The 23,677-nt window shown below is 48.6% G+C and overlaps 1 long non-coding RNA gene across 2 annotated transcripts; it reads left to right on the forward strand.

The window, feature by feature from the left end:
- Positions 1-6,795: 6,795 nt before the first annotated feature.
- LOC144137936 (uncharacterized) lies at positions 6,796-14,175 on the forward strand. Of its 2 annotated transcripts, none has more exons than XR_013315762.1 (4): positions 6,796-6,949; positions 8,531-8,729; positions 10,801-10,875; positions 13,836-14,175. It is a non-coding gene; the product is annotated as an uncharacterized LOC144137936 (long non-coding RNA). The 2 variants fall into 2 exon arrangements; XR_013315763.1 differs by lacking the exon at positions 6,796-6,949 and adding an exon at positions 8,162-8,252.
- Positions 14,176-23,677: the final 9,502 nt, after the last annotated feature.

A 23,677-nucleotide genomic window follows, 5' to 3' on the forward strand; every position in this document is an offset into this window, starting at 1 on the left:
CCGGACCGAGTAACTAACAAAGCTCTGCGGAACCTCAGCGATGGGGCCGTCACGGCTCTCACGGGGTACTTCAACCGCTGTTGGCGCGCAGGGGCAATACCACGACAATGGAAGACAGCCAAAACAATCCTCATCCCTAAGCCCGGTAAACCACCCAGCTTCGAGAACCTGCGCCCGATATCCCTCACGTCGTGTGTATGCAAAGTCCTCGAACACGTGCTCCACAACAGATGGCAGCGTTACCTCGAAGGCGAAGGCCTCTACCCCGACACCATGTTGGGGTTCCGGGAACGGCTCAGCACCCAGGACGCCATGATCTTGTTACAACAAGATATACTCGACACATCCATCCTCACCCACGACAACAAAGCGGTGCTGGGCCTTGACCTGCAGAGCGCCTTCGACAAGGTGCGCCACTCCGCCATACTGGCGCAGGTCTGGCTACTGGGCATGGGGGAGAGAACGTACAACTATATACCTTTCGCAGAGAACAGTGGAAATCCAAGCAGGGGATCAACAGCTGCCGGTGAAAGGACTGGGCAGCGTGGGAACCCCCCAAGGTTCGGTGATATCGCCGCTGCTTTTCAACCTTGTGATGATCGGTGTGGCCGAGCGGCTCTCGGAGATCCCGCAGGTCCGATACACCATCTACGCAGACGACATTACCCTGTGTGTTTCCGGGGGCAGCGATGTCCACATTGAAACAACACTACAGACTGCAGTATATGTAATCGAAAACCACCTGGCGAACACCGGCCTGAGATGCTCCCCGCAGAAATCTGAACTGCTCATCATCCCACCACCAGGCAGGTACCGCAAGAAGGCGGAGGAATAGTCTACGAAAATCACGATACGCACGAGAGACGGAACTGTCATCCAAACGTGCAAACCCTTCGCGTCCTCTGCATGACCCTCGAAGCGAGCCGCAGCAACAGAACCACGGTCGACCGCATCACCACGAAATTGGGAATTGCCACCCGCCTTATCAAACGAATAACAACAAGGCATCACGGGATGAAGGAGGCCAGCCTCTTGCGACTGATACAATCCTTCGCCATGAGTCACGTGGCCTACGTAGGGGCCTTCCACCAGTGGAAGAAGCACGAGAGCGACAGAATCAACGCAGCAATACGAAAGACATACAAGGCCGCTCTGGGACTACTGAACAGCACCAGCACCGACCGGCTACTGGAGCTGGGTCTCCACAACACCCTGGAGGAGATTAGCGAGGCCCAAAGAATGGCCCAGCTTGAACGCCTTTCGACCACACGTACAGGCAGAAGAATCCTCGAGCGGCTGGGCCTCGGACCAAAGAAGACGTAAACACACAAGGCAAGGGGTCTAGAAACGCTACAACGCCTCAAGATACTCCCATTGCCCCGCAACGTCCATCCCGACTACAACCCAGGACGCCGAGCGGCCAGGGCCCGAGCCCTCACCGAGACGCACGCAAACGACACGGGCGCCATCTACGTAGATGCAGCCAAATACCCCGACAGGCCAGACACCTACGCAACAGTGGCGGTGAGAGCCACCACCGCAGAAGTGTACAGTGCGTGTAGTGCTCGCGTACCGTCTGCTCAGCAGTCGGAAGAAGTGGCGATCGCACTCGCGCTAACCAACCCGCAATGTACGACAATACTGAGCGACTCGCACTCGGCCATCGCGAACTTCGCCAAGGACAAAGTGTGTACAAGTGCAGTGCGCGTAGTCTAGCGGTGTGCAGTGAACAGTGAATCGGTGCCGGCTACCCACATCCGTTGGTTTCCGGCGCACATGAACGCTAGCACCGACGGCAGCGGCTACCCTAACCGCAACGAGACAGCGGACGCCTCCGCGCGCGCACTTACCAACCGCGCGGCGCCCCCCCCCCCGCATCTCTCAGGCGGAAAGGCAGCAGGACTCAGACCAGGAACCCCTCGTGACTTACGCCGAAATACTACAGTGGTACCGCCTCGGCAGACAGCTTCGGCAGCCCCCACACCCCAAGCTCACCAGGGCTGAAGCAGTGCTGTATAGACAATTACAAACAAACTCTGAGATAACTCCGGTGCTGGCGCAATATGTGTGTCCAGAGGTGTACGAAAGTGTGCTGTGCAGTGTGTGCGCGAAAACGAACGCGACCTTGGTCCACCTACTGTGGGACTATGAACGAAATCCAGTGGAGGCAACCGCCTTAACGCGTTGGCCGGACGATATCACAAGGGCTATGGACTCGTCCGACCACTATGTTCAACTCCGGGCAGTCCAACGGCTCGAGGCTGCTCTTGCAGGGCAGAAGCGTAGGGAGGCGCCGACGGGAGGTCTGAGGGATCACACCCGACGACCCTCCGCGCGTCGACCTCGTAGACGCCCGCAAGGCGTTGTCTCGGGGACGACTTAGGAAACGTCAAGGAGTGGGCAGGCCCTGAGTGGCTCCCGCCCACCTCCCCCCGCAGGACAATTCAATAAAGTATTTCTCTCTCTCTCTGTCTGTCTGTCTGTCTGTCTGTCTATGACTCGATTGAGACACCCGGCCAAAGTGAAAGAGAAGCTGCGCAACAGTCATATATACCCACACCCAAATCTAAGCGTCGAAGTCCGGTGTCAATGTTTATACTGTCAATGTTCAATGTCCGGTGTCAATGTTCAACAAAAACAGGACAATACGCTAATATAAGGCAGAAAATCACTGCATAAGTGAAATTTGCAGTGTTATTTTATTCTAGAAAATTTATGGATACTTGGTTTTTGCTATAGCAAATGAAATACTAAATCAACTGCTCAAAACCGTCGCCTGCGGTTGCCCGCGCTGCTGTAGCTCCTTGCGGCGTTTTAAGAAATCCAACAGCAACAGCAACAAAAGCTTCTACTAGATAGGTTCAAAGTTCCGTTTGGAACGCTGGCGGAGTAGGGCAGCGTGGTTCTATAAATGTTGTAGTAGAAGCCTGGATTCACGCGCGTCTCTACCGTACGGCAGCACTGCCATCGAGGCACCCGACTTGGAGCAGTTCAACGCGGTAAATATGAATTTACTTGAGGAAACCTCTACCGTGTTATCTTGGGACGAACTAGACTTTAGAGGAACAGCAGGAGAGGTGAGTGAAAAGAGAAGGGAGGCATTTGATTCGTTTGGGCGCTAGTTGACATCGCCTTACGTCGACCTTTGCAGCGAAAGGAGCAGATACGGGGCCATTTTTTTTTCAGTGTTCTGTTCTACCACCGAATTGTTTTCTACCTCAGTGCAGCTTACACCCAGTTACTCGTTACACCCAGTGCAGCTCTGCCCAAAGACAAACAAAGTAAGCAAAGGGATTCAGTGTAGCGAACGCAAAGCGCCCTGCTTCTGATCGTCAAATATGGGTTTTGTTTACGGCTTGGTGAGTGTGCCCGGCGGGCGCTTATCAGAAACCGTCCCAATTCAGCAAGTCAATAGCGTATTTGAGCATGGAAGAGTACGTTCGAGACGACGCAGTCATTTCTCATCGACTGTGTTTTCACGGTGTATCAGGAATGCTTCCGTGGGAAAACCCTGTCGTCTTGGCCGGTCCACAGGTCCTGCCTGGCCGCATCAGCAGGGACGCCCGCTCCACACTCCTCAGCATGAGGCTCGATTGCTGCAACTTGGCATCCCGCTTGCACCGACAAGGCCGCTGGTCGTCGCCCACATGTGCTGACTGGCCAGAACCCAAGTCCCTGGAGCAACTGCTCTGATCCTGTCGCCAGCACGATGCCTTGCGAACAGAGCTTCGGGCCACACTCCAGCGTCTCGGGCTGCCCAGCCACTCCCTGATGAACCTGCTTTTTCCGGCGGGCCCCAAACCATCCGGCGGGGAGCATTCAAACTTATCCTGGCCTTCCTCGAAGAGACGAACCTCATACAACGGCTGTAGCCCAATGCCTGCGGGCCAGCCTTACTTACTCCTTATCTTTTCGTTTCTCTCCCTCTTTCTGTGTGCCCCTTTGTTCTCGACTACCCCATTTAGTTATCCCTCTCCCCTGGTGAAATCCTGGTGTTCTGGTGAACTCCCAAATGAGTTCAAAATATCCCCAGTCCACTTCTTTTCCACTTTCTGTGTCAATAAATCAATAAAGCACTCACTCCCTTACTCCTATGGACTCGGACAAGAGCGAACCCCAGTTGGGACCAAACAGCTGCGCTACTGTGGAACGATTGGTTCAAGGTGGCCTGGACTCGATCACCGCACGGGCCTAATATTAAGGCCCGGGCCCGGCCTGAGCCCGCTTTCCGAGCCCGACCTGGGCCCGTAACACTGATCCCGAGCCCAGCCCGGGGCAGGACGTTGATAAAAGGGCCTGGCCCGGCCCCGGCCCAGGTCCGTCATCTCGAGCCCGTCGTCTCGAGCCCGGGCCTGGAAGGAGTTCCGCGGAAGGAGTTCCGCGGATCAACACAATTGTCGAAGGCTGTTGAAAACTTCCGCGTTCACCCGTCATGTTTTGGTGTTGCCATTGCTGCCAAGATTCGTTCCCGTAAAATCACACAAAAATGATTTTTTGAGTTAACATGGGACAAAAAAAACAGAAATATTAATGAAAAAATGATTACAACCTACATACACGAGCAAAACATGCACAACGTAAGCAGTTTCTTTTTCTGTTTTGGCTCCGCTGGTAAAGAGAGTACCAGGCTACTTTGTAATCGTAGACCGAGTGATTGTAAACAACTACAAGATTAAGCTGATTAACAGGAGGCTCTTTAAAACCAAGTTTTACTCCTACATAATTAGTTTTGCAAATACGGCAGCAAAAATTGCGTGCCAGGGTACAATCGTTCGCGTTTCGAAGGCCGTTAAGATTCCCAGAAGTCGCTTGTCGAGCCCCTTGGGCTCAAATGACGTTTCTACCAAATGCCTTTGAAAAACGTCGTGCAGCAGTTCAAAGGTAGAATTTGAGTTAATGATATTCTGAGCACATCTATGGGATTACCCCCTGCGTTCTTGCTGAATGACATGTGGTAGCGTCACGCGACCTCTCACGCGGCTGTGCGCTCCGCCCACGCGACGTGTAACGGCCGTGCGCGCGCCTTGCTCATGTGCTAGGTGTAAGTAAAAATTAAACGAAGGTCACACCAATGTACGGCATCTCACTTCTCGGTCTATGCCACCGATCTCATCGCCTCCGTCGGCGGCGGCTAACATGGAGGAAAAAACTCCCACCTCCCCTCGCGGGAACCCCTGTGTAGATGCGACGCATAGGGGGTTCACGTTGCAGCGTTGGACAGCGGAGGCACGGCGCTGGAACGATGGAGCGGAGCGGCGCAGGCACCGCGTTTTATAGCACGCATAACGGTGAGGGGACGCGCCGGCGCCAGTGCATCTGCCGCGGCTATGACGCAACAGAATCCTCCAGTGCTTCAGCGAGATCCGCCACAGCAACCACCTCCATGAACGGCCCAGCCACAGGGGGCCACCGTCGGGTCCAAGCTGGGCTCAACCGTTGACCCTCTGAACACTATCGGGCCACTAAATAAAGTCTCTCTCTCTCTCTCTCTCTCTCTCTCTCTCTCTCTCTCTCTCTCTCTCTCTCTCTCTCTCTCCAACACAATCCACTTTAATATAATCCAATCCAAATCCAATCCAAGTCAAGCCAGTCCAATCCAAGCCAATCCAATGCCCCTCGCGACAGAGTGTTCGCTATCGGAGAGGAGAGGGGGTGAGCGGCGGAGAGTGCAGCTGGCGCGGCGAGGAAAATGGGGGAGGCGTGGAAGCCGACAACGCCGGATGAATGCAGGGACAAGGCGAGTGAATGAGATGCGTTCGCATCTAAAAATGATATCGTACAACACCGGGTTTGATCGAGTTTCCTTGAATTTCTACTCATGTGCTTCCCCAATCAAACTCAACCAACCACCATTCGTGGGTAACGGAATGATTTAAGCTCAGCAGAGAAGATCTCTTCGAAGTAATAAAGGGTGTGGTTAAGTGCATTTTACTTGTCTTTTTTCACTCTTTGGGGAGCCACATGTTAATTCAAGTGACGTCGAATGGGTAATCGTTATGCGTTTCGTTGACAGCTTCGCTTTCCAACCACCTTCACAGGATGAATTGGCGCGCATTTTTTATTTGGTGCTACGTTCTTGTCATGGCTAGCGGACATAAAATAACGACTTAGTGGCTACGACGCTACGCCTTCGACAAATCTGACGCCAAGTGTGGGTGTGGCTTCTGTCGCTACGCCGCGCCTACGAATGGGCTACGAAAGGTAGTACAGCTAGTACGCGCCTACAAATGGGCTACGAAAGCTAGTACGCCTACGAATGCTCAGTACAGTGGAGTTGCCCAAGGCGGCTGAACGTGAACAGTAGCAGGCCTGGAGATGGGATGCTTGGATGCTGCCTGTGAACGATCGCAGGAAATGTGCACACTCTCGAAGGCGACCGAAAGCATGGAAACAGAACGAACTTCCAGGCAAAAGAGAAATGCTGCCTGAAGCGCCTGGCGGTAATCATCGGGTATGCACGTAATGACTTATAAGCGTAAACGTTTATAAATTGCAAAAAATTAACACCCGCAGAACCAAAACGCACACCCTACCGATTGCCACACAGACGAAGGCCGAAGGATGTTGCCCGTAAAGCTGTCCGCACATGACGGCAACACTCTGCAACGTCTGTATTAACTTTGTAGAAAGCGATTCAGCTCTGGCCTGTCCTGTAATAGCCAGAATTACAGATATGGCAGCTTTCTGCCTCATGCGCGCGTATCACGTCAATTTCGGAGTAACGGCTGGCGGTCGGCGGTCAGGCATTATCTTATCATTTCCGTCCAGTCAATCCTAATTTATCGCAAGGTAAAGGGACTGCCTGCGGTTTGGCATCCACGTTATTGTGAAGCGTTATCGGAAAAGTAATTTCGAGTACCTCCTGATAATCACACGTGGTAAGGACCGAAGAGCAGACATGTGCAAGCCATGAAGTCGGCTTTGTTCGTCCAAGGTTTCCTGTTCGTTGGTACGTAGGTTATGGCTTTCATTGGGGTTTTGTGTGCCTTCTAGTTGGCGGCACAATCATTTAGATGTGCATAAAAGTGAGTGACTTTAATTAGTTAATTTTGGCACCTTTGCGCAGTGTGTAGGTAAGAGCTAGAGAGAGAGAGAGAGAGAGAGAGAGAGAGAGAGAGAGAGAGAGAGAGAGAGAGAGAGAAGTGTTACGAAACCCCCAACTGCGCACAGGTCGCCTTGTGAGTGTTATTGTATCTGTGAATGGCTTATAAGGGCAAAATTCATTTTATCTGTGATTTGTGTGGGTAAGAAAGAGGGCAAGGAAGCATCAGATTGTGTATTTTACTTTGCAATATATGGCAGTCTATGTTTACATCATGAAGATATGGAAGTGCAAAAGGCGTGGTGCTCCAGAGGTCTTCAATACATACCAGTTGTGTAACTCCGCTACAGAATCCGGCTGGCGCAGGGCCCCCTACTCCGTTGAAGCAAAGGGGCAAGCGTACTGCGCGCACCTAGGGAACAAAAACTGAACTTCGCCAAACTATTATTCTTCAAAATTTTTGTAGCATAAAGCTTGCTTTTTAAATTAGAAGTCACTAAGTAGGTGAAATTTGTTTTTACGGCTTTTTTTATTACTTACGTTCGCAGCCGCAAGCACTTGAGTACTACTTCAACTTTCTGCCGACAGACGAAAGCCTAGTGAATTTACCTCTGGCTTGCCCCGGGGCAGGGGGGCAACGGAAGTCCGGCTTTTGATACATGGGACCTTGTGAGAGTTTCGCAACTGGTACTATATCCAGGAACTCTGGTGGTACTGCACACTATAGGTTTTGTAAATTTGTACGCTAGAAATTGGTTTTCAAGCGGAGCGCTAACCCGGAACCTTGGACTTGTTCTTTTTACACTTTGGCTCAATGGGTAACGAACGCTGATATGAAGGCTTGAAATAAATTGTGGGAGTCCATTAAAACAATTCAACCAGGATGAGAAAGACGTATCGTTGGCCACTGTAGGCAATAGACAAAAATTCGTAGTAAGATAATGCGGATATCTTTAAAAGCGTGAGGGTCCCGGCTAGTTGGTGAACCATTAGCAACACATCGCGAAAAAAAAAAGCGCTTGTTTGTCGTCTTCGTGTCGCCCTCGGTCTTTTTTCGCGTTGTGTTGCTAACGGATATCTTTGCCACATATCTGATTCGTCCCTGCAGTTAATGATGGCGGAACTAGTAACAATGCATTGATAAAAAGTTTCTGAGCCACAAGGTGCGCTACTCTTGAAATACACGCTTGAAACCGAGAAAAGCCGCATGGTAAGTTTTACTAAGGTAGCGTACGTTTGCTGCCGGAAATAATTTTTCTTTTTCGTATGGCTTGTGATCATCAAGCCATGAGGGAAAGTGTCAGAGATATTTCAGAAAGGGAAAAGCTCATGCCTTGATGTTGAAATTCTGCACGAGGTAAACATAGCTAAACGATTAGTAAATGTTGGAATGAGTTGCACTTGGTTGTCTTGCTGCTCCGTTCATAATAAAATTTATTGGCTTTAGAGTCAATTTTTTTCGCCAACTATCGATTGATTCGTACCTAGCACTACTTCTGCAACATTGTGACGTCTGCAAGGCGTTCAGTTGCCGCCAGCCACCGGGCGGTTGCCCCTTGCCGACACCAGAGAGTACGCGGCAGCTCTTCTTCCTATCAAGCGTATGGAAGGACTGTGAGCCGGTGGAGACGAGTGACTGCGAAGGCTACGGCTGGCCCACACTCTACCACTGCATGTTTTTCTGCAGGCAAGTGTTCCGAGTTGTGTGTCTTTAACACGAATGCCAGAATTAAAACAGAAAATTCGTGCGGCTTGGCGCGCCAAGGTACAGCCACGATCAAAACTTTACGGGCCAGGGAAATGTCAATATTAGGTTATTTCTCTTCCTATAGCAGCCCGAAAAACTGTCGAATGCATTGGAGATGTCATAGAAGTACTGAACTAATGGGAACTACCTCACATAGTACTCCGCGCTGCCGTGCGGCAGAGAACTAACTCAAAATTGCTGCTTTCGTGGTCCGTAAACTTCTGCTCTTCGGTGTACGTGACACCTCTGCAGACATCGCATAATATCCACCGAAACATTCCGGCTTACAGTGCTCAAGAAAATACACTTAGCGGACTACTCGTGAACTAGCATAATTTTCAGCTCCGCTTTTCGGGCAGCCTGATACGAACCCAACTACGCAGTGAATGGTTTAACGTGGCGCTGTCCTCAACGTATTCGTAATACCCCAGTGAGCAATTAGATAAAAAATTGGCTCCAATCCAACCTGTGAATGGGGTGGACTTCAAAGCTCTATACGACAGCCACAACGCTTCCCCATGCGACGACACTTGAAATCACACATGTGGCTATGCGAAGGGTTAAACCAGAGAAACGTACTTAACCACACCCTTTATTACTTCACAACGACATTCACAACTGCGACATCTGGCAGCGTCGCTTCTCATTGTCTCGCTGGGCTTACCGATTTCGCGCTGCTTCTCTGGAGGTATATGCTGGGTCCTGCCTAGCTTGTGGCTTGCGCTGGGAGTCTTGCGGGAAAGCTTCTGGGTTTTGTCTACGACGCTGTTGAGCGAGACAGGTTTGTTCGTTTCGTCGAGCATTATATCCACGCTGTTCTTTTGGAGTCCTTACTGTCCGTGGTCTACACATGGTAGCCTAAGATGAACGGAATAATTCGCTATACCGGTCTCCATTTTGGTGCGCCGCCCTCTGGCAGCCGTTACCTAGTGCCTGGGTAACCGAGTGACCGAACGCAGCAGCGACTGCAGAAAAAAAAAAAAATGAGCATGTGGCGAAGGGTCAGGAAGAGGGCGCCGCGCTCCGCAATGAGCTCATCCCTCTCACGGCTTCCCCCTCCCTCTTGTTTCATGCGTCACCGCCGAACAACATCCTCCCAGTCCTACCCTTGCAGACTTCCGTTCGTTGCTAATACAAACCACGTGAACGCCGTTATCATATATTAAGCGGTTTTCCCTTGACACGAGGGCTTTAAATGAGCACAGGTGGCAGATCCGCTGCTGTGCTCGTTGGGCACACCATCTGTCTCCCCGTCTATTCGTGTAGGCGTGGCTTAGTCGGCAAGAAGACAGGCGGTCGCTCCGTTTTCCTATTATGGTCCAGGTTGGGTTCCTTGCGGTGACAATAATTTCTTTCATTTGGCCTGGCGTTTTCTGCTCACGCGGACACAAATATTTCATTGGCTGGTATAGGTATACTGTTTCGGAGTAAAATTTATGTCATCTGCTATAAAATAATCTATTGTTTTCTACGGGAGTACGTGCCTCGCCAGAAAGACCGTATGAATCACGGAGATCGGAGATAACGGGGCCTGACATACCTTTCATGTACCTAGAAAAACAGACAAAAACGGTTCTTCACTGTAGGCATCGCGTGGACGCAATCAAGTTCAGTATCGCATGTATCTTGCATCGAAAGGTCAGATAGGAAACATCCCGTTAAATAGGGCGTAGCGTATCTGAAAAAGAGAGATCCTTGTGGTCGGTTTCTGTGATTCATTACACTCCGGTGAGTGCCACTTACTCTAAGAGTACAGTGTTTAAAAAGTTACTAGCATATTTGTGTTGTTTTATCATTTACATAACGCTTATTTTTCAGTGTGCTTGTAGCTCCGTGATCATGTAGGGATTAGACAGACCTGTTGTGAAGAAGTGGTCGTGTGATGTTTTTATAGGTGCACTGCGAACTAACTTGACGGTCGGTGTTTCATATTCTATGGATACCGATTGGGCAAATATTAGAAGTGTCATTCTAATGTTTCCGGCTGTGTAATCCCTTTGCATCTCCACAGGAGGTGATCGCAGGTCGTGCCGTAAGAAGCAAACAATGAAGACTGCAGTGGCGATTCTTGGTGTTTCATTTGCAGGTAGTGTGACCAAAAAAAAATTACCCAATTATTTGTTCGATGTTTTCATTTGACGCATTATCATGAAACAACTTTTTGGGCAGTTGATTGCCTCACCGAAAGCTGGACCTAACGAAAATCGGCGGGATTAGAGAGTTTTAGTATACCTGGAGCTAGCGTTAGCGCACAGTATTCCCTGTCCGCACCTTAGCGCGCATGCGCGGTACGCAAAAGGGAGGTTTGCGTTTTGCGGACGCACGCAATATTCGCGAGTTAGCGGTTGGTGCATTGCGGGCCACTGTGGCTGACGCTGGTCTCGCGAGACGTGTTTGCAGGAGAGAGGGTGCCCCTCGGGCGCTGCCGGCCGGAGTGGTTCTGCGCGCGCCTCCTTCACCGACGATCTCGCGTTGCTGACAGTGACAGGTAGCCGCAGTGGCACAGAATACCAGACGGTACTTCACTGTATCCCCGTGCGAAGCCGTTGCGAACACACTGGTGTGAGAGGTACCGCCGTTTGCCTTGGCTCGTGTTCGTATGAGCTGGTTGGGGCTGGTTGGCTCGCCAAAGTATAGTTCCCTGTTCATTTCCTAGATGGCGCTAGCGACAATTCTGAGAATCACCACGCTATCAGCGGAGCGTTGCTGTCGCTGTACTAAGAGCGGGGTTGGTAGAAAACATTTGCGGAGCGCTAGCGCAATATTTTGCGCGTGCTAAACGCTAGCTCACCCTGTACTAAAACTCTCTATTGCTGCCAATACTACTGCCAGCTGCACCGTAAACTAAGCGGCCTCGAAAGCGCTGTTTGATAGCAACATTCGCTTTGCGACCATTTGATTAGGGGGTGAACCATAAAAATATCGCTTCATTTGAAGGGAGCCTAGGTACTATGTTCGCAAGTTATTACCACAGTGGCGCAGGCCAGGTCTCTCCTCTGGTTTTCCAACATATCTCGATGTCAAGGGGCAGCAACTCGCGCATGCTCCAAAATATACTTTGCGCAGACCTTTCGTAACGTGGCATTGCAGTGGGCTGGCCAAGGGGACAAAGTCTGCGATCTGTCCGGCTTCTAACTTGCGACTTTTGTCCTAGATTCTGTTAAAATGTGCCAATACAAACAAAATTAGGAAGCAACGTAGCACAACACAGCCGCTCAGCTCTTTGTTTTTTATCCCGCGGTAACAGAAGTTGCGCGTGACATTGCTTACAATCTGAACTTTGGAAACCAGACCACTGCAATATTTATTGAATTTTCGAAAAGCTGCTGTACACTGTCTCAAGCAAAACTCATCTGCAAATTTATAGCCGTTTTGAACAACACAGAAATCGCTAACCGGATTTCACATTTTCGGAGTAATCACTCGCAGTATGTGGACTTTAACGGCGCCAAATCATCAGTTTCTAGTGTGCCTTGCGGTGCTTGCCAGGGTTCTCAGCTCGCCCCTTTTTTATATATACTATACATAACTTAGCTGCCTTATAACATCCGCTCAAATATTCGCTTTTACGCAGATGATTGCGCCTTCTACTAAACCCTGACATCGAGACAACATTACCATTGCATTATTGAATAAGTTTCCGCATTTCCTGCATGGTGCGAGTAATGGCGGATGATTATTAATTTTAGCAAAAACGTAGTCATGTCCTTTATCATAGCGCGTCACCGTCCGGTTTCGCGTATTCCTCTCGCGATATCCGATCAGAAAATGTCCACCAATTTAAATATCTTGGCGTCTTATTCACCAGTAATTTGTCATGTTCCAAACATATCGATTTTATTTCATCGAAAAGAGAAAAATAAACTTGACAGCCTTAAACTTACACCGACGTAGGCCCCACAAGACACAAAACAACTGTTCTACAAAACACTAACAAGCCCGATACTTGAATACGCGTACATTGTATGTAATCCACACAACCAAGGTGACATCAACCACATCGAAGCAGGAAAAGAATGCTGTTCGGTTTATCTGCCGCCTATACGTTCCTCAACCATAGCCTTGTCATCACTCAGTCTAAGTACACTTTCTGCTCCCCGACGCGCAAAATTACTAATTTTTTTGTACTGCGCGTTCACTCTTAGTTGCGCTGTGATCTGCCGAGTATTCACCCTGTCCAAGCAGTCAGCAACAAGGAGCAGTACCTCCCTGAATACTTCCCCTTTTCACCCACGCATAAACAAATTAAATTTGCTTTTTTCCTTGCACCCTACAAGTACGAAATTCATTGCTAGAGAGTGTGAATTCCCTTCCATCAAATAAATGTTGGGCAGCACTTGAAAAGGACTAGTGTATGCCATGTTTAATAACATTTGTGTATTGTACGTACTTTTGCCTAGGTGTAAAAACTTGTGTTATTTTAAGTACATTTGGATGCGCGTGCGGTACACTTGTGTTGGGTATGTGTAAAGGTATACACAGCATGATAAATTATATATAACCTCTTAGAACGTACACATCTGATCTTGCCCTTATGTTTTCCTTACTGCCGTGGCAATTCCGCGTCTTGCTGGGCTGGTGAGCTAAGTTGTTTGTGCATTTTGTTTTTATCCATGAATCTCAGTATGCTGGTTTCTGAATCGTTATTTTGTACATACTCCCTCCCTCCTGCTATACTCCCGAAGGGGCTGCAGTATGTTCAAATAAATAAATAAATAAATAAATAAATAAATAAATAAATAAATAAATAAATAAATAAATAAATATGGTAAATAAAAATTAGGTAGAACATTAAAATGCACTTTCTGCGTTTACCTCTTTAACAAGCAATAAAGTTGCGACCATAGTTTGCTGCCACCGCAGGTCGGGAGAGCTTCTTCGGCTACTGAAAATGAATTCTCGAACATGTTGGACTGTATTCGCAGAACGAGGTACCACTGCCTAATAACGTAGCTGTTTTCTGTACACCATTTTTGCTACATGTGACATACAGGTTTCAGTGTTTGGCCACAATAACGTCTTCACCCTTGGCTTTGTTTACCGCAGTGATTCTGCTTCACGCCGGCACCCCTTGCCGAGCCATGAGCTGTGGTGAACCAACAGAGGGATGTCCGCCAGCTACTGCGGAAAAGAACGTGACGCTGTACTTCTACGACTACAAAGCGGGAGAAAGATGTTACGCCGTCCAAACAAGCGGATGCGATGGCTACGGGTGGGAGGCCTATTTTCAGTGTTGGGCGAGCTGTCGTCACCTGTAGGAGACGTTAAAGCACTGAAAAATGAAGAGCGTAAATTGTGGGGGAATTGCTCAGGATTTTTGCAAATTACTTGTCACGCCATCACTTCTGCACCAATACAGGAGTCAAATAAAGCTGTTTTGTGGTGATATGGTTTATATAAAGCTTATAACCGAGAAACAAGACTCGAACGTTATGCTGGAAACCCACACCAGTATTCAAATATTAGACAGCCTCACCAGAATGGCACTATAAAGTTGCGAATATCAGGTTGATTTGATAGGACCATGAAATCTATTGAAATGCCCGCGGTCCCTCACCCCCCAAAAATCCCACAACGTTGCTTTTCTGGTTCCTCGAGCATTGCTGTATCATTAAAACGGCTTGCTTGGTTGTGCTTATTCTGCATGAAGTTAAAAAAATATTTTTTGGCACTTTTATTCTTTATAGCGTTCCATGACGTGGGCTGATTTGAATCAGTACGCAATATCTTGGCGCTCTTTCTCAGCGTCCCTTCCTTCATGCAGTGGGCGCTGAGCTTGAAGCTTTAAAGTCCCGAATTTTAAAAGTAAGTAAAGAGGCACAAGCGTAACTGACAAAACTCGGCTTGGAAGTTACTCGTCTTGAAATTTATTCAATTTGTTTCAATTTTCGGCTTCCCGAAAGTTCTCACACCGTGTCTGAAGAATGGTTAGAAGAAGAAAGAATAGAAAAGGATGCAATGAGTAAGGGTGTATAAAGAGTGAACAAAGGTGTTAATACTAACTTCATTTTAGCAGTGGCCCTTCTTTTGGGTTGATTATTTTATACTAAATTGTGAAGCTCGACGTAATTTTTCCTAGCCCCGGCTAGCAACTAGTGCGAATCGAATGAATCAGTGTCAAAAGCACCAAGACCAGGTGTCCTTCTCAAGGAACTCAATGGTGCTTTTACTACTGAAAGGCTGAAGAGGGCCATTAAGCAGCCCGCGTTAGTGAGAGCTGGTTGTGAGGACAATAAAGACATCAAACCTTCAGTCTTTTTCTGTTCCAAAACACAGCCAAAGCAACCGAAGACTGAACTACGAATCAAATGTGTTCGTCTCCCAACGAGCAAGCAGTGCAGATAAATTTGGATGCATGACCTGCGAGGCTTTCGATTATGCCCCGAACTTCATGCGCTACGTTGGCTGTCCCAGCTCCTGGGAATATTATCTTCGATACGAATTTTCTTAAAGCGTCGTTGGCTCTTTTGAAGATGCATGGCATACGATGTAAGACGGGTCAGATCCATTGACAGCGCAGCTTTTAATGGAGAGTTATAGAGAAGCGGATAGCGAGTGCCTCCTAGGTACCTTGAGCCCGAATGGCGCCACTGCGCATGCGCAGGGGAGGGGGGGGGGGGCGATTCTGGTTGTGCGCATGTGCACGTGCACCCACCGTGAACCGGGCGCGGCACCGAAACCCGTTCTCTGCTGTGCTATATCTCTGTAATATCTCGATATCCATATATCGTGTCCGTTAGCGAAATCACATATAACGGAGATTTTTCGTCCGCAGAGTGGTGTTTTGTGTTACCTTAATGAAAGGCTCCCGGATCGACCTTTTGGCGGTGTTTTTCGCGTCCAGACACGAGCACATTGAAGGGTTTCCACAGCAACGTTTTGGCCAGTGTCTTCCCGTTTAAGCAGGCGCACCGGTCACCCACTTTTGCATGGACGCGAGAAGCGTGGTGGGGGGGTGGGCTTCACGCTGCGAGGCGTCAAGCGCCCACCGATTGAATGCCTGCTGAGCTGGTTGGAAATTACGGCACGGGCGACTCGCGGCCGGTTGCGGTGCGACCTGACTTCTGTCGTCTGTGGTCGAGTAGTTGGGGTTGGTATGTTAGACAGTGGGTGCCTACGATGCGGGAGGGAAACGGACAGCCACATGTCTGTCCGCTAGAATAAAGCTCTTGCCCTTCCAAAGAATTGCCCTTCCAAGTTTCATTCAGGTAATTAGGTAGAAAGTATGCTAGATCGACAATTACGCACAAACGTATTTTGTTTCGAACACTGACAAGGTCTAGGCTGTGTCATATCGCCATCCACCGAGCGGGGGACAGCCAGTCGTGAAGATAGGACGTAAAACGTGACGTTACGCCTAATGTCGGCCAATCACACACCTGCGTCACCCTTCCCTCTGCTGCGCGCACAGTTTTGTGCAAGCGCGTTATCAGCTAAAAAATAATGAAGTGCTAATGAATGATGCTTCGTGAATGAGACTTCAAGGAACAGGCTTCAAGGAACAGGCTTCATGAATTTCGCTTGAAATCTACAGGAGTAGCCTATTAGAACTCTCCCTCGTTGGATTGGTTCAGTGGCAGTAAGTGCGCCTAATGGGAAATTGCCACGATGTATTAGCTTCATCGTCATCATGAGCGTGGTTGTGTCCACTGCCGGACGAGGGCATCTTCCAAAGATTCCCGGTGACGTATATCCAGTGCTAGCTTGGCCCACCCTTTCCCCCAAATTCCCGTAGTTCAACCCTCCATCGAGTCCTTGGTCGACCCCTAGTGCGTTTACAGTCTATTGGCAGCAACTCCGCTAAACAGACAGTCCACCTGTTGTCCCTCATTCGCATGATGTGCCCCGCCCATGCATGCCATGCCCCGCCCTATATTTTCTTCGCTTAATTTGACCTACTATGGCTTCCAGACGAGTCTGTTTTCTAATTCACGCAGCTGTTTTCGTATCCCTCGGTGTGACCCCTACCATACTTGTCTCCAAAGCCCGTTGTGTCGATCTAAGTGTTCTTTCCAGTCGTTTTGAGAGACCCTAGTTTCTGCCCCTTACGTCAATACCGGATGAAAGCATTGGTTATATACCAGCTTTATGAGTGACAGAGGAAGCTTACTATCAACTATTGGAGAATTCCTAACAAAATCAGCCCACGCCATGCTTATTTTGTGGGGAATTTCCTTTTCATGATTTGAATCAGCACTTATCACTTGACCAATACCGGCGTAGTCGCGTATTGTTTCCGAGATTTCGTTACCCACTTTGAAGTCAAATTCCTTGGCATGTCCATTGAACATAACGTTTGATTTTTTGTGTTTATTTCTAAGCCCGCCACCAAGAGAGAGAGAAACAAACTTTAACGAAAGGAAACACAGACACGTCATCCTGAGCTAGCGTTCTGGCCAGCTACTCGGCATTGGGAGAGGGAGAGGGAAACCACAGGAAGAGAGATGCTAGATAACTAAACTTTCGGACCAAAATTGGTGAAGCATTCTCTGCAATTTTCGGCTGATCTCATTGAACAAGACAATGTGGCATCTAAACTTTAAGGGGCTCACTATTCACATATTCCCCATTTCTTCGCCCCCTCTCTTCTACTTCTGCTTTATGAACACGCCCTCCAGGGTGGCTGTAAGTAATTGCGGAGATATTTTGTGTCCTTGCGGACACACTGATGTATAGGCAAGTTATTAGTACCTTGATGGAGCCACCCGCCGCGGTGGCTCAGTGGCTAAGGCGTTGCGCTGCTGAGCACAAGGTCGCGGGTTCGATTCCCGGCCGCGGCGGCCGCTTTTCTGATGGAGGCGAAAAGCAAAAACGCCCGTGTGTACGAGATTTCGGCGCACGATAAAGATCCCCAGGTGGTCAAAATTAATCCGGAGCCCTCCACTACGGCGCGCCTCATCGCCTGCGTTGCGTCGGCGCGTTAAACCCCACAATCAAATCAATACCTTGATGGAGCCGTATAGCTCGCGTGCATCCATCGTATACATCTTTGAAGGGGGCAATGTATGACTTCCCGACTCCGTGATCATGTAACGCCTTAATTACTGGGGAAGTAGGCACTGAGTCAATTGCTTTTTTATTATCTATGAATGCCATGTAGAATGAATGGCATGTGCTATGGATTCCAGGTACATACTATCAGAAGAAAGCGGAAAGAAGGAAAATGAAACTTTAGCAATGTCTGTTTTGAGATAATTTGGACGAGAGATATCCTGAAGTCACGCTTGTATTCTAGAAAACAATAGATTGTCCATATTATACGCTTGTTTTGTAACCCTCGAACGTAAACGGAAGACGAGTACGTGAAAAAATAGCCGTTTTGTGCTATTGCGAGAGTAAAGCTCGAATACAAGGTTTGCTGTTATAAAATTTCTTAGAAAACGCCTGCCGTCTCTTGCGGAAAGAGATGCTGACGGGCAGAGCTATTCTGTCCAATTTTACTTTTTGCTTGTAACAGTCGAAACGGTATTGACAACTACTGTTGAGGGGCAGCACTGGTCTCTTTGTGCCGAAACTCTGCCGTTCTCACAACCAGTTCTAGGCAAAGGGCATAAAAGTTTTGCTTTTCTGCAATGGTGATGTGGCACTGTTGTGTAGTACGTGTCTCGCGGGAGACTCTCTAGGTGTCGCAAATTGGTCTAAGGCGCCTACATTGAAATTAAAGTGCAGAAAATGGTGCTGTGTACGTAGTTGGGCACGACATCCAGGGTAAGTCACGACAGGGTGGAAACTGACTACAGCATTTTCCAAGAGCAGAGTTTGCCTAGGAATCCGATGAAAAAATTACAAATGTAGTGTGGACACCATAGTACCGTTCGGTGAAGCACTTTAATCGCCGGAAAAGTGGTGTCATCGTGGTGAAAACTGGTGCCGTCGACAACGACAGCATAGTACCGTTCGGTGAAGTACTTTCCATCGCCCGCCAAAGTGGTGTCATCGTGCTAGAAAGTGGTGCCATCGAGAACGAACCCTCAACTCCACGGGGGTGGAACAGTTCTTTCAGGAGAACTCCGGTAAAACCATACACCCCTCCGTCTAACGATGACGATGCTTGAATGCGAAGCTTTGTCGTGATGGATTCTTTGGTTGTTGGCCAATCCCACCCGCGAGTATGTGCTACTCTGGAGGTACGCACCAATTTTCTATACTATCCACAGCAACTCTCAGGTGTGCATTCCGTATGAATAACGCTTGGGTTTGGGGTGTACGGCGCGAGAATCGGTACCTGCTGCTTGGCGTTTGCTACGAATATGTCGAAGTGGAGCAATCGGATAGACGCCGGATTCATAACGAGAGGCCCCCTGGTTCGATTCCGGCCGCGGGAAGCGTTTTATTTTTACACTTCACACCCGATCATTCATCATCATCGTAAGAGAAACTCGGCTTTCCTGGAGGGCGTATTGACGTAAACAAGCATCAGTGAAAACAATACAGCTCCGCTTGATTAAAGTTTGGCTGAAAGATATCAGCATAATCAACTTGTCCTCTTTCGTTGTCCCTACCTAGTAAGAAGCAACGATACACTTGGAAACATACGCAGCAGCACTAACCCAGCAACATTTATCCGCAACTCTACGGTCAGCGACAGAATTCAGCGACACCGTTAGACACAAGTAATGCTGTCACATTTACACATCTTAGAAATATCTTAGGGACTGCATAGCTTTCTAAGGACAATCGGCGATATAGAGTGGGGTTGAAGCAATATCATTAAGACACGACTAATGACTGGAATATTTTCTTTTATTTTCTTCGGTCTGCAAGTGTATGGTACTTGACTTCGTTTAGCTCATGTATACAGCGTGATGGAAACTACGTTTTTTGTTATAGTATGGTAGCGAAAAAGAAGATAAAGAGGAAAGAAATATCACAAGGTATGCAGAAATATATACAGCAATAACCTACATGTCCGCACGTTTGTGCGTCCTGAAAGAATTATCGGCCTTCATAATAATCCTTAGGTGTTCTGACGATTAGTTCTGCCGCTTCCCACCTCAACGAGCGGTCATCAATAATTTCCCAGCGTACGGCATCAACTGTTCAAGCGGAATGTTATGACACTGGTAGCTGCAGGTGTTATCAAGTTTACCTGATGACACTGTTGGGATTACATGTAGATGACCTCAAGATGTGTCAATCAGCTTTCAGCAGTGAGATGCCACGTCGGCACACTCTTGCCGAGGCTTCGGTGGTTTTGGTAGTCTTGAAGCAAGCCAGTAGGGCAGGGGGGGGCAGCCAGTTCGAACGAAAGTTCGGCTGGAGTGGTGAGATCAGTGGCTTTCGGTAGCACTGAAGGCTTCTGAACTGGAGCAGGAGTGGCCAAACTGCTGCACAGTCCTACTGGGAAGAGTCAGCAGGGCTGTACAACGTGATCCGGGCACCGTTGGCGAATTGTAAGAAATATCAGTGATACGTGGAGAAAAAAACTTCATGTTTGGAAGGAACAAAATACGCGACATTGTTCGGGTCAGAACGAAAACGCTTTCTTAGAATGGAGAATGTGCGGGAACAGAGTTGAGCGGGTTATGTGACATGTCGTGACTTCAAAAAAGCAAAAATGGCTGTTGGCCTCAAGTTTAAAAAACGATGCGGCGATTATTGTTACAGCAATCCTTTGGAATAACATCTAAAAATTAATAAAAGATGTTTTATTCACTTACGCGCGCCATGAACCTGAACCGAACGCTTTCACGCCTACATATGAAGCGATAAAAAGCACATGGCCTGTGTATTTCCTGTGCCGAGCCACATAAAAACAGTCCCGGCTGGTGTAGCAGCTTCAGCTCGGCTTCATGTCTGATAGAGAAACAATGCTGAATGCAACTGCTGCGTTCCAAATTGCTCCGTTGACGACAAACTAAAGCTATAACGCGGCCGTATCGTACATATAAAGAACAAAACGTAGACGTCTATTGCAAGTTTCCTCGCTTTGACATGACTATGTTGGGATGTACTGCATGAAACAAACATTCACCAGCCCTCTTACCCTGTGAAGAAGGACAAGCGTCGAGGCCGTGATGTGTTTTACCTGTATATACATGTATCTAAACCCGAAACAAAGCAACTTAGCTTGTATTTTGGGATTGCGCGCAATACTTAGCTAATTCGCTGAACGAAACTTGGGACTGCTAGAAAGTTATTTTGTCGGACAAACATGGGGTTGTCCGTTTCTCTCCCATAAAAACCCACGTATTGAGAGAATACAGATGCTTCACAAAATTTACAATTTTACTACCTTCGTAATTATAAAAAAGTAAATGAAACTCGAAGTAACTTTATATCCGTGTTAGCAGCTGATTTTAATAGAACACGTGTACACCCCCGATTCCTACCGATTCCATTGCAGATCATATCGCATCGTTGGACACGCCGTTAAAGGCTGTTCTAATGTCAATGAACACTGCTAGAGGGATGCTTCGCTGGACTTTAGCACTCTTTATGTGGTTGCCAGGGCAAGTACGTTGCCCACGCTGCAGCAAGACTTCTGGAATCGAGTCATCCTGTTTGCCCGGTCCCAGTGTACATGAACGAGGACAATTTTCACTATCAGCCACCCCACGTAGCTAGCAAGTGGAATGGACGGATAAGACTCAATATCCATAGCAATTTTGCGGGGTTTCAGTTCAGGAACAAGGCGACCGGGCTTCCAGGCCGGTTTGAGGCAGCCCGGTACCAAGCTGTGATTATGCGTCGAGAAGGCAGCTCTTAGCTTTGTCTCCAAGGCGCGACAGAGCTTCATAGCTGATGCCATCTGGACCGGGTGCATTGTCTACGGAAGACAAGGCTGAAAGTAGTTCTGCCAGTGCGAATGGCTCGTCCATGATAGTCACATTTTCAGAGGGAAGAAGACAACTAGCAGGGAGGTAGTTAAGTTGGCAGCCGACAAGGCACGGCTTGGGCGCATAAATATTCAGCAACGTCTAGGTCATGCTGCACTGCCTCACAGCAATATAGAGTAAAATATCACGTCACCCTTAATACCGGATGCCGCCTTGAGTGACCAAGACCACTCCATAAATAACTGTGCCGGCGAGTCAAAGACACTGCATTGCTCCGTTGTAATGGGCCGCACCCGTGAAGGCTGGTACATCTACCCTTAGGCAATTATGTAATGGACTGCAACCGTGAAGAGTGCCACATGGATTCTTAGGTAACTACGTATTTAGTGGTCTGCCCCCGTGAAGACTGGCACATGGACCCTTCGGCAATTGCCAGGTTTTCAATTAATGAATCTTCTGTCTGACTTTCTCATTTGATAACGACAAAGTTCGAACGCACTCCATGAAATATTTTCTTTGGTCATTGTAATTCAGTTGTCAGCTAGCAATATCCTGCCTGTTCTATTCAGTGCAATTGTTTAATCGCATAGCCGTAGGTCCATGTCAGTCGCTGTTGCCCGGATCACCTTAGGTGCGATCATCCGCGAACACTTTGTCCGCTCTGCTAAGTGCATCTTAAAACATTTCGTTTGTGAAAGAGCCTCTGTAGGCTGCTGGTAAATTTAAACAAGCAATCCTAAAGGCATATTACTATGTAAAGAAAACGTCGTTTCGAGCTGAACAATAGCAGTCGGCTATAAATGGCCCGAACTTTAAAAAAAAAAATAGACGAAGACGTAGGTTGCCTCCATGCTTTGTTTATGTGAAGGTCAAACTGGCTTATTTTAGTCTTCCTGGCTTCTAGTACATTTTAAGTTAGCGTGTGCCTCGAGCCTCTCGCCCACCTCATTGTCACGTGAACGGATGGTGAAGTTGTCTTTACCAGCTCAGAGTTGGACGCAGGAAAGCCGTTGACAGGTTTAACCTAACACCCATTTAATGCACACTTGAAAAACCTTAACGCAAGACACTCAATAATTAAACTACACACAAATGATAAACAGTCAAACATCTAACAATCCCGAAACACAATTCAAATCTAAAGCCAGAAGTCTCTACAACAAAGCCCTACACAGTTAGTTCATGTCCACTCATTAAGTCAAGTTCTAGTTAATTCATCTCGTACAGCTTCCTAGTTTTGTTCTCTACGACTGCCTTCCTACTGGACTAGCCTACGCGGTCGTCGGCGTTGACGTGTCGCACCCGTTGCGTGGCCGCGACTCGGTGATAGCCGTCCTCGTCTCGCATTGATGCCGGTGTTCGATGCGCGCGGTCGTTCCTACGACGGCGTGGGCTCCGCGCGTCCTGACGTTTCTTGTGCGGCTACCCCCTGGTAGCCGCTGCCGCTGGAGGTCCTTGATGCCGATGCTCGATGCACTCGGTCGCTCCTTGGACGGCGTGTTTCCTCGGTGGGTACCCCCGGGTAGCAACTGCCGCCAGAGGTCACAGGTAGGGCTCGGCATGAACGTAGCCCTTCGGGGCCGTCGAAGCGCAGGTCGGCGGAGCGTAGACGTTGACCGCTGGTGCCCGACCGATGCCGCTGGGGCCACGAAGACACAGGTTCGTGGTGCACCTAGGACGACGGTGCCGATGCGAAGCCGGCCCGCTCCCGCCGAGGGTCGGATGGCATGGTCGATGAACTGGCCTCGTCCCCCTGGTTCTTTCCTTGAAGCGGACGTGCTCCTACCGCCTCCTGGTTTCTTGTCTCATAAGCGGCGAATGATATTGTCACGTGGCCAAAGACGATGCAGTTGTCTTCAAGGAAAACAAGTTTATTGGAGCGAACTTGTGCTCCCCTATCAACTCAAAGAACACAGACCAGCGCAGCCGGGCGGTGCAAGCAAAACATAAATAAACAAACCCAATGCATCGTTCGTGGCATTATTCGCTAAACTGTTTAGTTTTTGCCGTTATCAGTGAGCTAGAGAATGCGCCCTCGTTAGTATATTTAAGATGGAAGAGGGGTTGCGGATTTGCTTTCAGCCCTTACCGAAGCAAACAGTGTAGGTG

Source organism: Haemaphysalis longicornis, unplaced genomic scaffold (assembly GCF_048455015.1).
Source record: "Haemaphysalis longicornis isolate Haplotype H1 unplaced genomic scaffold, Haemaphysalis longicornis Haplotype H1 scaffold_5, whole genome shotgun sequence".
Taxonomy (NCBI): domain Eukaryota; kingdom Metazoa; phylum Arthropoda; class Arachnida; order Ixodida; family Ixodidae; genus Haemaphysalis; species Haemaphysalis longicornis.